Source organism: Schistocerca americana, chromosome 4 (assembly GCF_021461395.2).
Source record: "Schistocerca americana isolate TAMUIC-IGC-003095 chromosome 4, iqSchAmer2.1, whole genome shotgun sequence".
Lineage (NCBI taxonomy): Eukaryota > Metazoa > Arthropoda > Insecta > Orthoptera > Acrididae > Schistocerca > Schistocerca americana.
The window spans coordinates 252,908,787-252,921,199 of record NC_060122.1 but is presented as its reverse complement, the minus strand read 5'-3'; positions in this window follow the sequence as shown (position 1 = coordinate 252,921,199).

Sequence of the window (12,413 nt, the reverse complement as noted above, 5' to 3'; positions counted from 1 at the left end):
TTTCGAATTCTACAGCGACAAGAGTGTGACGAGAATAGCAAAATTCATGAATTTCCTCTCACCACGGATATTGCAGTGGTCGACGGCCTTCACTCAACTACAGAGAGCAGCGACCTTTACCTAGAGTTGTCAGTGCTAACGGACAAGCAACACCTCGTGGAATAACCGCAGAAATCAGTGTGGGTCAACGACAAATGTATCCGTTAGGACAGAGCGACCAAAATTGTCGTTAATGGGCAATCGGAGCAGAAAACCGACTCGATTGCCTTTCCCAGCAGCACGACTTCGCCCTCAGCGGCTCTCCTGTACTCGTGATCAAATCGGTTGAACCCTAGACGACTGGAAATCCATGGCCTGGTCAGATGAGCCCCTAGTTTCAGTTGGTAAGAGCTGATGGTAGGGTTCAAGGCTGGCGTAGACCCCATGAAACCATGGACCCAAGTTGATAACAACAAGGCACTGTGCAAGCCAGCGTTGGCTTCATAATGGCGTGGGCTGTCTTTACGTGGAAAGGAATGGGCCTTCTGTTTGAGCTGGACCGATCATTGACCAGAAATAGTTATGTTCAGCCACTTGGGTATCATTTGCAGCCATTCATGGCCTTCATGTTCCCAAACAACGATGCGATTTTATGGATGTCAATGCTGCATGTGATCGGGCCACAATTATTCGCAGTTGATTTGCAGACCATTCTGGACAAACCGAATGAATAATTTGGTCACCCAGATCTCCCGACATGAATCCCATCTAACATTCATGGGACATAATCTAGAGGTCAGGTCGCGCACAAAATCATTCACGGGCAATAATTTCGCAGGTATGTGGGGCTACAGAAACAACATCGCTCAGTATTTCTGCAGGGGACTATCAACGATTTGTTGAGTGCGTTCCAGTCGAGTTGCTGGTGCAAAAGTGGGTCCAACACGATATTAAGAGGTGCGCATGACCTTTGCCACCTCAGCGTAAATCCATTCGAACATTACATTTTCTAGATGTTAACAATAACAATCAAATTGAGCCGTGCGTGCGTTAGAGTCGATATCTGCCCTTCATTAACGTCTATGTTCTTCGTATCTCGGCGACGGGTTTGCAGGCGTCACGCGAGGGACACGCCGAGCTGATCCGCACTGCACGTACAGTCCTCCCTGGGCAGAATGTTTGCTCACTGTCCGGCCTAGTAACTAGGGCTGCTCAATGATGGCGTGGAAGAGTGCGTGTACCATATTTGTAGAAGTACTGCTTCCCCCAGCGTTGGTGATTCGCATTTTCAGAGTCGGAACGTTCCTGTTTCTACTGATCAGTTTTGTGAATGCTGAGACGTCAGTATTTTCTGTACACACAAGTACTGGTGTAGAAAGAAAAATGTTAGCACCTCTTCTTATGTGTGATTGAAGTGTTGGTTGTCATTATCAAAAACTATTATTCTCTGAGTGAATTTGGGTTCTTACATGTAACACTGTCTAACTTTAAGTAATGACCGTCATTTTTGCCTAAATCCCCCAACGAGGATCAGCATTCTGGATTACCATTACAAAACCGAGTTATTTTAAGCCTTCAAGAAAAAGGCAAATATAATTTAGAATGTAATGTTGATTGCTTCATGGAAATCTTATTTCTTTATTTGTTTACTAGCAACAAATTTATTTATTAAACTGTGCGCTTGTTTCAAAAATTTGAAAAAAGGGTAGTTCTCCTTCGAACACTCATACTGAGTCAAAGTTAAAACATAAAAGGACCTTTCACTTATTTCTGTTGTGGTCACGTGGTTTAATTTTCCTCTGTGTGTCTTTCAGAGTACCCATTACCAGAGAGTGAGAGAGAGCGATATCTGGGTCATATTAGTGTGTGTGTGTGTGTGTGTGTGTGTGTGTGTGTGTGTGTGTGTGTGTTGGGGCTTATGGGCGCTCAACATCGAGGTCGTCAGCGCCCTGACACACATGACAATGCCTCTTTAAATATCAAAATATTTTTTCCGCGTGTTTGAACTGAAATTAATTTTATCGATGTTTTCACTGTTGAAAGTTGGCTGAAATTAATTTTCTTACGTTTATCGTGTTCAATAACACAATTTTGCTAAAAGTTTTAAAAAAATTCATTAAATGCGGCACTTAATAACTTATCGTTCTTTTCATGAGCCCCATTAGATATTCTATTATTGGTCACTGGTGAGGTGAAGGATTGGTAAGCAGGGCACATGAGCTGCTGGAATGGAATGCTGACCACATTTGAGAAAAGAAAAATTTATTTTCACTACGTTAATTAAAACAGAGCACTAGTAACAACACAACGGTTAATTAGCATTTGCAAATTGCGGTGATCTACACCGATTATTCAACTGTATAAAAGTAACGATAATGATTCAAAATTTTTAAAAGGAAAACAGCCTTATGGCTCAAACTTTAAATTAATAAGAAATTAATTTATACAAGCATAACTTTAACATAACTGCAGATCTGAGCTCACTAGTTGTGAAATTAAGTCAATTATTAGGACCTGTGAATATGAGAAATGAAAATTTGTAAAAATTTCAAAAATACTCAAATAGCAAGATCTGATAAATAGGTGAATTAACTATTATGGAAAATATTCGGCAGTATGATGTTATGATAGCCTGAAAGATCTACACAGCAATCAGTACATTCTCGACGTTTAGAGTTTACATCGGCCGCTCGTCTCAATTCCGTGCTCGAGAGCTCAAGTGGCAACAGGCAGGAGGGCTTGCGCACACCATTAACGGCTTCTAGAACACACAAACCTAGTATTAATACACAGTTCACTAAAATAACAAAACCAACAGCTAAGCATTGGGTAGTGCCAAATGCAGGAAGAGATATAAACGTTATAGTGTGACAAACGCAGTTATCCATAAATTTATAAACCACAAATGTCTCAAGGTGATAATGACCAAACAATTCGCACACAATCTTAAATACCAAAGCACCGCCTGACGGCGCCAAATTGTTACTATTATAGTTGACAAAAAGGAAGAAGTTGGCAATTACAATGTAAATTAGCGGCTGAAGTTTTATACAGAAACCAAACTTTGATCCACAAATTTGGCCACTTAACATATTAACAATAACAATAAAAAAAGGAATCGCCGAATCGATACTTGTTATTCAAGATAACTGCAACGGAACCAGGGCACGGCGCAGCTACATAGACTTGCAGTACCAAGTATCTCGGACCCAAGTCCAAATGGTTTATGAAATGACTAGCTAAAACCAAAGTGGCTACACGGAGCAATCACATTCAAAAGTTCCACCACAAAATGGCTCACCATTTAAAGTTACTCCAGGAGCTCGCTGTTAACCTGCACGCCAGGATAAACCCCCGCGCTCTCCTCAGGATTCGAGATAGGCACGACTCTCAATCAGAGCAAATATTGACCGGTCACTGCTTCCGTACTCTATTTCCGCTCGCCGCCAGACACAGTCGCTGGAATGTTAACACTGTGACACTGTGCGTCGCCGTAGTACACCAAGCGCCGACTGACTACTCGCGATGCTCCGTGCGCAGTCTTCCCTCTGTCACTGCCGCCAACCGAGTTTCCGTCACTGCCCCCGACCGAGTCTCATCTCGCGAGCCCCGGCCGTCCAACAAGGGCGCCGCAAAGCGTGTAACTTCAACGGAGAAACTATCCTGCCAAGAGCATCGCAGGAAGTTACAGCTCAGCCATATTGTCTATTTTGAAATGCAACTGAGGCAAATAAATGTTGCTAGAAGTTTTTCTTATGCAAGATTTAACACCTCCTCTTAGCTTCATGCTTCCAAACATTTCATTCGTAGATTGTAACAGAACATTAGAATCCAGGAACGTTTAAATCATTTGCGCTAAAGTTTTCAGGATTTATGGGAGGCTGGGGACCCAATTAAGCCCCCATTATTGAACTATTGTGAGATAAAGCTAGTCAGTGTCAACTTACCGCTAGTACACTAATTTGGGAAGATATCACCAGTCAGAAGAGAGTTTACCGTTTTCCTCATGAGTCTAGAATCACGGATAGAGATCATGGGGGCAACTAATCTGCTTTTCCTGATATTACAAAACATGAATAATTTGTCGACTGAAACAAGTTGTGATAGTATATACCATTTGCGTTTAACTTTTCGGTTTCGAAATAAGGCTAAGGTTCTTAAAATTGATCATTCAGTAATATTTTAACTTACCTACCCATTAACCTGTAACAGATTAAGCAGAACTATATCTGAAGCCTGAGTGTGTCATCGTTTAAATTGCGTGAGAGATTGCTTTATGAAAATTTATCAAGAAGAGCTAACAATGAGTTGGCCAGTCGATATTTCTTTGTATTCAAAAACGTGGTGAGTTGCTCATCCGGTGTACTGAAGATATTCGGATGACCATATTAGAACTATGCCTTAAGGTTGCTGACTAGGAAGCAATTAATAGTACCCTTGAAGCTGTGCACTTGAAAGACGATTCTTGTATTCTATTATCTAAGAAACTGGATACTTTCACCGCGTTACGAGCGCGTCCTGAAAAGTAATGCGCCCGAAATATTTATTGTGCTCTCAGAATCGATTGTGATATTACATGTCACGCATATTACTCGATGGAATGTCCGCGCTTCGCTGACACAACTCTCTGCCACTAGAAGCCTCCTCCGGGCGAGGAGGCCGTGCGGTTCTAGGCGCTGCAGTCTGGAACCGCGAGACGGTCGCAGGCTCGAATCCTGCCTCGGGCATGGATGTGTGTGATGTCCTTAGATTAGTTAGGTTTAAGTAGTTCTAAGTTCTAGGGGACTAATGACCTCAGACGTTGAGTCCCATAGTGCTCAGAGCCATTTGAACCATTTTTTTAGAATCCTCTGCATGGTAGCGTGTAACATGGCGGTGTGTAACGTAAATATGTAGGTGTATGAGAAACAGATGCTGTAATCGACCCTTCTAACAGCAGAAGATGCGATGGAGAAAGCATACGAGAATATTGAACAAATGATTCAGTACACAAAGGCAAACGAAAATCTAATAGTCATGGAGGATGGTTCAAATGGTTCAAATGGCTCTGAGCACTATCGGACTTAGCATCTATGGTCATCAGACCCCTAGCACTTAGAACTACTTAAACCTAACTAACCTAAGCACATCACACACATCCATGCCCGAGGCAGGATTCGAACCTGCGACTGTAGCGGTCACGCGGTTCCAGACTGAAGCTCCTAGAACCACAAGACCAGTCATGGAGGATTGGAATGCATTTGTAGGGGAAGATGTGGAGGAAAGGTTTACAGGATAATATCGGTTTGGTACTACAAATGAGGAATAAGAAACGCTAAACGAGTTCTACAGTAAATTGCAGCTAGTAATAGCCAATGCTCTGCCCAAAAGTCACAGGAGGAAGAGGTATACTGTTAAAAGCAGGGAGATACGAAAAGATTTCAGTTAGATTACACCATGGGCAGGCAGAGATTCCTAAATCATATACTGAATTTACAGGTGTATCCAGGAGCAGATGTAGTGATGAGAAGGTTGAAGCTTAACAGTGATCAGGAAGAATCAGTGTGAAAAGAAGTGTTATAACGAAGTGCTAAGAAATGAAGGGATACGCTTGAAGTTCTCTGAGACTAGAGATACTGCGAGAAACAATAGCTCAGTAGGCAGTTCGGTTGAAGAGAAATGGACATCTCCAAAAGAGCAATCACGAAAGTTAGAAAAGGAACACAGGTACAAAGAAGGTAACTACGAATAAAGCACTGGTACCAGAAGAGACGGTACTTCAGTGGAATGAAGGATATACGAAAATGTTAGGAAAATTCAGGAACACAGAAATGAGTCACTTAAGAACAAAATAAATAGGGGTACAGGGAAGCTATGGTGAAAAGGCTGCATGAGAAGTGTAAAGAAACCGGAGAAAAAGTAATTGCTGTAAGTATTGACTCGGCATAGTGAAAATGTAAAATAGCGATCGGTGCAACTGGAAGCAAGGGTAGTAATAAGACTGCGATGGGAATTTCACTGTTAGATGCAGAGGAGAGAGGGATAGGTGGAAAAAGTAGACCTCTATGAGGGGGAAGACTAGTCTGACGACCCGATATAACAAGAAACAGAAGTCGGTATAAAAGAGATTGGAGGATCCCACATCCCAGATTTTCAAAGAGTTTTGGAAGAGTTCTGATCGAATAAGGTAGAAGGGTTGGATAGCATTCCATCAGATATTCTAAAATAACTAGGGGAAGTGGCAACAAAACTAATGTTCGCGTTGGTGGGTAGGATGTGCAAGTAGAACTACATACCATGTGACTTCCGGAGAAACATCATCTTCACAGTTTCGAACTCTCAAGCGCTGACAAGTGCGAAAATTATCGCACAATCAGCTTTACAGCTCATGCGTCCAAGTTGCTGACAAGAATAATGTACAGAAGAATGAAGAAGGGTATGGAAGATCTGTTAGATGACGATCATATTGTCATTAGCAAAAGGTAAAGGGACCAGAGAGGCAGCTCGGACATTGCAGTTCATAATGGAAGCAAGAATACAGAAAAATAAAGACACGTTCATAGGATTTGTCGACCTGGAGAAAGCGTTTGACGACATCAAATGGTGCAAGATGTTCGAATTTCAGAGAAAAATAGGGGTAAGCTATAGGGAAAGGTGGGTAATACGCAATAATTACAAGAACCAAGAGGGAACAATAAGACTGGAAGACCAAGAACGAAGTGCTATTATTAAAAAGGGTGTAAGACATAGATGTAGTCTTCCGCCCCTACTGTTCAGTCTATACATCGAAGAAAAAATAATGGAAAGAAAAAATAGCGGAAAGAAAAGAAAAATGTGAGAGTGGGATTATAATTCAGTGTGAAAGAATCTCAATGAAAAGATGCGCTGATGACATTGCTACACTCACTGAATGTCAGGAAGAATTACAAGATTATCTGAGTGGAATGAACGGTCTAACGAGTACAGAATACGGACTGAGAGTAAATCGAAGTAAGACTAAAGTAAAGAGAAGTAACAATAATGAGAATTGTGAGACACGTAATATCAGGATTGTTGATCACAAATAGATGGAGTTAATTATTTCTGCCACCTGAGCAGCAAAACAACCCATTACTGACAGAGCAAGGTGAACACAAAAAGCAGGCTAACACTCGCAAAAAGGGCATTCCTGGCCAAGAGAGGTCTACTTACATCAAACATCGGCATTAATTTGAGGAAGAAATTTCTCAAAATATACGTTTGCAGTACAACATTTTATGGTAATGAAAGATGGACTGTGGGAAGACCGGAACAGAAGAGAAGTGAAGCATTTGACATGTGGTGCTACAGAAGAATGTGAAAACTGGGTGGATGAGGGGATTCTCCACGGAACGGCAAGGAATGGAGTACATGGAAAACACTGACAAAAAGAAGGGACACGATGGTATGGCATATATTAAGACACGACGGAATATCTTCCATGGTAACAGGAAGAGATGTTGAGGAAGAGAGGAAACGGGAATACGTCCAGCAAATAATTGAGGACGTAGATGAAGAGTTTGGCACAGAAGACAAATCCGCGGCGGGCCGCATCTAACCAGTTAGAACACTGATTAAAAAGAAATTAGAAATCGTGCTTCCTGTTGAAGTACATAGAAGAATAGAAGATGTGTACGGTGATTACTATAGATATCAGTACTGTGTGACGATGGATTTTTCCTGCTCATAATGAAGGAAATGGTGGTGCTAACCTCAACGTGTAAGACACGGCTCGTAGTGGATGATGGCGTACGGCAACCTAAGAGACCAATGGAATCGAGTTGACGACCTCATCAGAGAAAATCGTTGAATATCACAAACACAGCTCTCAGTAAGTGCGGCATATCGCGAGAGCATGTATGGGTCATCATTGGAGAATTACGGTACAGAAGGCTGTGTGCTTGGTGGGAGCCTTGAATGCTCACTCCTGACTGACACAGAGGAGATTGGAGATCTGTCAACAATTTCTTTTCCGTTTTGAGCGTGAGGGTCATGGGTTCTTTAAGATTATTGTGAAAGGTGATGAAAGCGGAGTTCACCATTTTGACCCCAAAAACAAGAGAGCGAGTTCGGCCACAAAGGATCGCTGATGCCAAAATATTCGAGAGCTTTTCCATCAGCAGGTAGAGTTACAGTCACAGTATTCTGGAATGTTTAAGGTGTGATGTATCAATTGGAATTCATGCCTATGGGCACCACAAGAAAACTCTGCAAAGTACTGTGATTCACTTCCAAAACAGATAACACCTTGCTAGCAATTAAGTGGTGCAAACAAAAGTGAAAGTGTGGCTCCGTCATCAAACGCTCTACAGTGGCGGTATCAACAAACTCGTCGCTCGTTGGGCGAAATGTGTTCGTCGTAAGGGTGACTATGTTAATAAATAAATATGTATACATTAGGAATAAAGATGTGTAATGGTAATAAAATATATTATAGTTAAAAATTTTTGAGAGTCTTCACATCAATATTTGGAGGCATTACTTTTCATTACGCCCTAGAGGACAAGGTGGTGGCAGGTATATAGAACAACAAGTTTAGCGACGAAATGCGCGGCACCCGTGAATGAAGATCTGAGCGTTTTCTGCTAAAAACACATTATCTGATAACACTGGGAAAAAGTAGAGAATGTTTGCATGAATTAGGTTACGTAGTGCATGACTATCCGGTACCGCAAGAGAAGTTAAAGAGTTTTGATGCCATCGGTTGCTGGCTCGCCGTTAGCACCTCACTGGACTACCAAAAGGCTGTAACATGTGAAAAGCAGAGGTCGAATTTACACTTTCGTTGTGCAGCGGTAAACCACGAACAACCGTGAACCTTGTTGGCCTCAGGGAGCAATACTTGTCTGCTTGTTTATCAGTGTTACCGTAAAACGTGCGCTTTCTGGCCACAGGCAAATATGTTTGTCTGCTTGTTTATCAGTGTTACTGTAAGCACGCTCACATTTGTAAATTTCCTCTCTTACAATTACTTTTCAAGCAGTGCCATACTGTCAGTGGTAATTTCTGTCTATAGTATTGGTAGTCTGTGTCAACATACGTGTACGAGGGTTGACACGGCCATCAAGTTTTACAGTTGTCAAGAACTTGTTCATTGATGTGTTTCTTGGTTGCAGCTTCATAAAGAAGACAGGGTGGGTAAACAGTTTCCTTTTCCAATTTCGAACTCGACAAAACATACTGTTATGTAATCACAATTGTATTCAGTGGGTTTTTAAAGTTCAAGCCGACGTCGTTCTTTTTAAAGAGTCTCAACTGAACGAATTACGAACTCACACCAATTGTATAAATTGCTTGGTCTATTTCTCGATAACCTCACCGACCAATGCGTGCTCATGAAAAAAAATGAGTATCAAATTCAGCTAACAGATCAAATTCCTGTCACTCAATCTCCTACCACCTGTCTCCCCCTAAAATGAAGGAACTATGTTAAATCACAAATCAACTTTTAGCTGACTGGGGGAATAGGTCTTCAGTTTCACTGCACGCTTCACTTGTTCTCGTGCTGAAACCGAATGGTGAGAGTTATCGGCCGCCGGCCGCTGTAGTCCAGTGGTTCTAGGCACTTCAGATTGGAACCACGCGGCTGCTACTGTCGCAGGTTCGAATCCTGCCTCGGGCATGGATGTGTGTGATGCCCTTAGCTTAGTTAGGTTTACGTAGTTCTACGTCTAGGGTACTGATGACCTCAGATGTTAAAAGTCCCATAGTGCTTAGAGCCATTTTTGTGTTATCGGCCAGTGGTGGATTATAACCCCGTGAAAGAAAAGGCGATGACAGAATCGGTTTCTCTCGCTAAGTTCCATAACTGTTTCACATGGTTTGCTGGAGCTTTGTATTTATTCAGTCTTGATGATAATCAGGCTTAGCATCAGTTGCCATTTATTGAAGGGTGGAAGCCACTTACCGCACGTCGTTTGCACTGGTATTCATAGACTGGAATTAAGACGAATGTTATCTTGTCCCATTCGCTTTGTCCACCTGAGTGGCTGTGTTGTCACTTTTACTAGATTCCGTTTCAGGAGAACTTAAGTTTAGATGTGTTTGCAAGTATCCAGATGATATTCTGCAGAGTAGAGACTTTCTAAATATCTTTATCATGTTGGAAAAGTTTTGCACAGTTTATGGGAAGCCAAGTTAACTATAAAATCTTAGCCCGTTGGGAAATCTCCCTTTTGGGACACATTGCCTCAGCTGATGTTACCAGGATTGGTCAGGATCGCACTAAGGCCATTGATTTCCTCTATCTAATAAAAAGAAAATTGTGGTTACATTTATAGGAACGGTGAATTCCTTTAAGAAATACTTATTTTGCCCAATTGGTCACATATTTAAATCAATTACGTTAGAAATGGGATAAGTTCCAGTAGACTGACGCGCAACAAGCTGGCATTGATGCCTTGAAATGAGTTTTGGGAGTGGTCTTGTTATGGCTATCCCCATTTTTTTTAAGATTGAGAATGTCCTCCAAACTGACGCATCTAATTCTGAGATAACCGAAGAGTTGCTTCAGGAGTACAGTAGTGAACGAAAGATGGTTGCCTACCGGTCAAATGCCTTATCATCTGCAGAAATGTAATATTCGACGTCCGAGTTCGAAGCCTTCGCTGTCCTGTTCAGCTTGAGAAATTTAAATTCTATCTCAGCATAAGCAGTTCCAGCAGCACATGGGTAACAAGTCATTGAGTGGGTGCTGTCCAGCTCCTAGGATAGCCTGCTGGCCTGTCTGTTTTCAAGTAAGGTCTGTTAGGGGTATCGATAACCAAGTCTCTGATGCTTTTAGTTGTATGTTTCAGTGTGAGCTAGAAATAATAGAACAGCTGCATGTCAGCCAGTATTCGCAGTGTGTTTCTACAGTCCTGTGTGTCATTTGATGCCTTAAATAAAAGACAGAAACAAGATGCCCAGTTAAGTAACATCAAGACGGAACTTGATGATGATTAGCAGATTTCGCAGTATTCTATGAGCAATGGATCTTTATGTTACAACACCAGCTATAATGGACAATTAAACATTTGCCTACCCAAGGAACTGGTTCCAGCTGTCTTTAAGTACTTTCAACAAACGCTATTTGGGGTACATACAAAACAAATCATAAAAATTAAGGAGAGTCTAACTTGGAGTTTGAACTCTGATATAAAGAAATGAATTCGTCATCATGTGGTCTGTAGGAGTATTGGGACAACAGGGGTATGGCACCAATGTACGGTTATCCAAGATGGCGGCGAAGACGTCATCCAAGATGGCGGATTTTGGCGGGAAGTTTGAATTTTGGCGGGAAAGAGCCACGGCCCCTCTCCCCAAGAAAAAATGGCGGGAAGTTCCAATTGTAGCAGGTATTGCACGACACCCCAGTTATCTACTAAGCAAAGAAAATCGCGGGAAGATAGCTCATTTGGCCTACCTCCACTAACCTAAGTTACCCGACCGCCACCTCATCCTATAAACTGGCGCAAAATTAGAATTTCGATGGTAAACTTGGGATTTCACTGCTAAGCTAAGAAAATGGTGCTAAAGAAAGGACACTTTTACTATCCTCAGTCGCCCGACCGCCACCTCCTCCTAAGGATTGGTGGGACGAAAGGTCTTAGAGATAAGTCTTTATTATTTAATCAATTTCATGCAGATGTGCTCGCCACGAGGTCCAGAGCCCAACTGCCTTAGTACACATCGCCACCTGCAGAGGGTGCTCTTATCTGTGACGTAATCCAAGATGGGGGCACCCAATGTGTTCACCACGAGGCCCAGAGTCCAACTGACTTAGTAGATTTCGTCACTGCGAGAGGATGCTATCATGTTTTCAGGTGCTGATGCAAGTACCCTTACTCAAGATGGCAGTAAACAGTGTATTCACCAATGGTGTGGGCCTAGTACCCAGTACCCGCACCACAGGCCGATGTTGTCAGTTTCATGACGTAATCCAAGATGGTGGGAAGCAAATGCCAGGAACCAATAGGAACCCTTAATAGAGTCACGTGTTCAACTTCGTCCAGTAGGATGGAAATATCTGTTGACGTCATTGCAGAAGATATAGGTGAAGCTCAGCAGCTCCATGGCCTCAGTCTTGTTCAGTCAGTCAGCAGCAGAAGAAGAAGAAGAACAATGAAGCATCAACAGCAGTCGCACTCCAGCACAGGCATGCAGAACAAAACTAAATGGAAAAGTAAGTATCACATATCACATTATTCTCTCTCGTTAGCCTTATTATTATTATTATTATGCAAAGTTTTCACCTATTGGCCCGTATCTAGTGCATCCTAGTCTGTGTTCAACAGGGTCGAGCGCCAACATGCCTAGCTCTGCTGACACGTCCGGACCTGTACAAACGTCGCCTGCCATCTCGTCAAGACCTACACCAACAGCCTCCAGCCCGTCTGAACCAGTAGCGGCCACGTGGGATCCTGTAGCGCACATCGCCCACTTGTTGGATCAGTATA